The 2,669-nt window shown below is 39.3% G+C and overlaps 1 long non-coding RNA gene across 1 annotated transcript; it reads left to right on the forward strand.

Annotated features, from left to right (window-relative positions):
- Positions 1–378: 378 nt before the first annotated feature.
- On the forward strand, positions 379–1,438 carry LOC113124922 (uncharacterized). The gene is made up of 3 exons (XR_003295083.1): positions 379–500; positions 600–690; positions 777–1,438. It is a non-coding gene; the product is annotated as an uncharacterized LOC113124922 (long non-coding RNA).
- The last annotated feature ends 1,231 nt before the right edge of the window (positions 1,439–2,669 follow it).

Raw genomic sequence — 2,669 nt, forward strand, 5'->3', positions numbered from 1 at the left:
TTGTGTCTTTAGTGTGTTTGATTCCCCAGAAATACTGACTCTGATCCACAGTGTAGAAGTTTCATTACTTTGTGAGAACCAGGTTGAGACTTGAGGCTGGAAATGAAACAGTGTGAGAAAATAAACATGTAAAAAATATTAAAAACCATAGGAGTGCATTCAGTGTCAGTAGATAATAATGAAGTAATTGAGAAGCCAAATATACTGAAATAACTGAATTCAAATGTTTGTTCCCTTGGTACTTGGTGTGTCTGTATTATAAGTGGCTGTGCCCTCTATCAGATGTTAAAGAGCTTAGTTTGTCACAGACTAATGAACTTGTGAGAAGTTTTTGTTTGATGATCTTTGTCCTGTGGGTTCAGCCCAAACTCCATAAAAACAGTCAGAAGTGCAGATACTTGTCATTCAGCAAGTCAGAGAATCTCTTACTCTACGACTGATCTTCCAGTTTGAGGCATCAGCTCATCGACAGTATCGATACCGACAGCTGCAAACTAAAGGTGAGTCCAATATCTTTATTTCTCTGTACACACATCCAGAAGAATCAGTAACTAAATACTCAGAGTATCTGATGTTTAAGGTTTGATGTTTTCTTTCAGAAAATGAAGCTCCAACTTGTGTTTCTGCTCTTTGCTTTTGTGGCTGTGATCAGTGCAGCATCTGTGCAAGACAGTGCTGCAGAAGACCAAGGTAACAATATGACAAAATGAGATGTAGTGTCTGTGTCTGTCTGAATAGTTCAAGTCATGTGGTGTGTGTCTCATGTTGTGATCTAGAAGACGAGGGTCTGAACCAGGCAGCCGTGAATGACAACAGCAATGTGGATGGCCGCGTTGCTCTAGTGTCCAAAAGGCCAAATGATATGCCCAGCAAGGACGACAACAAGGAGGATAGCAGCTTAGTAAATATTTCCAGAAAATTGCCAGTTTTTAAGGACAACAAGCAGTAGGGGCTTACAGGATGGGACACTGCCTCATTAATTCTTGGCAAGTGAAGACCCACGAAGATGAAGGATACAGGAAGTGAGGATGAAATTGAGGAGCAGAAGTAGCAGAAGGCAGAGGTTTTCCTCACTTAATGATCACCATATCTTGTGCTGTTAAGATGACTTGATTGATTATTGTGTTTAGGGACAGCATATACAGTGTGACCGTACATCATTGTCCGTTCCAACTCATATATGCTCTCTAGTCATAATAAGAATGTGTCTGAGCATCTGTTTCTATAGTCCAATGGAAATGAAAAGAGAATTAGTAGCAAAAGCCTCCAGCTCTGATTGAACATCCCACAGAAAACTGAGCCACCATGATGTGAAGTAACATTTCATCTTAAGAGAAAAGGATATACAGATCACTGAGGGAGGAACTTTCAGCCTCATCAACACCTGCTCTTTGATATCACTTCATGTCCCACAATAAACAGCATTTCAGCATTTAAACCAGTTGAGTCATTGTCTTATTGTAGTGGGGTCAAATAAAAGCCTTTGACAACTGGAGATAAAGATCAGATGAACCTTTATTAGTCCCACATCAGGGAAATTCATGTTACAGCAGCAAAGGCTTCGACACAAGACGCTCAATAAAAATAGAAACAACAAAAGACCAAAATAAACAAGGTTTTATCAATATAACCAATAAAACTGTGATACTAATAAAAAGCACAGAGTAATATTGAACACTGGTGTGTGAGTATGAACATGTGGTGAAGCAGTGTGTCACTGACAGAGCTGCCCAGTGCTGTCGGAGTCTCATTCATGGGGTGGGGGTCATTCTCCAGCAGGGATGCTATCTTGGCCAACATCCTCCTGTCTCCCACCACCTGCACTGTGTCAAGGGGACTTCCCAGGACAGCTGCTATACTTGTCCCTCAGCAAGTCAGAGTAGCTCTTACACTACTACTGATCTTCTGCTTTGAGGCGTCAGCTTGTCCACAGTATTGACACCTGGCAGTGTGATACGGAATTTTACAGATGACAGAGAGGACAAAACAGTCAGGGTGAAGTACTTGTAAGTTAGTGAGTAAATTTTATTTATAGAGCACATTTAAATTCAGCTTACACTGACCAAAGTGCTGTACAAGACAATCATAAAATACAGTAACGTATCAAATAAAATCCAACTTAAAATCCAAGATAACAATTGTTTTCTATAAATTAAAAATCAGGAAGGCCATAGAATAAAAATGCATTTTAAGTCTAGACTTAAAAACCGAAATAGACGGAGCACTTTAATATCAGGTGACAACTGATTCCATAAACATGGAGCAGCTACTGCAAAGGCTCTGTCACCTTTAAACTTAAGTCGTGACTGTGGGACATATGAAAGAGTTTTATTAGCAGATCTGAGGGACTTAGGAGCAGAATTAAATAAGATCAGAAATGTATGATCGGGCTTTTCCATTAAGTGCTTTAAAAACAATCAACAAAATTTTGAATTGAATTCTAAAGAAGACAGGAGGTCAGTGGAGTGACGTTATAATTGGAGTGATATGATCACATTTTTTTGCACCAGTTAACAATCTGGCTGCTGCATTCTGGGCCATCTGCAAACAACACAGTGAAAATTGGGGAAGACCTACAGTAGTCCAATCGTGATGTGATAAATACATGAATAGTCTTGAAAGGAAAATGTTGATTTAAATCTAGAAATGATTCTCAATTGATAATAGCT

The sequence above is a fragment of the Mastacembelus armatus genome, chromosome 18 (genome assembly GCF_900324485.2).
Source record: "Mastacembelus armatus chromosome 18, fMasArm1.2, whole genome shotgun sequence".
NCBI lineage: Eukaryota > Metazoa > Chordata > Actinopteri > Synbranchiformes > Mastacembelidae > Mastacembelus > Mastacembelus armatus.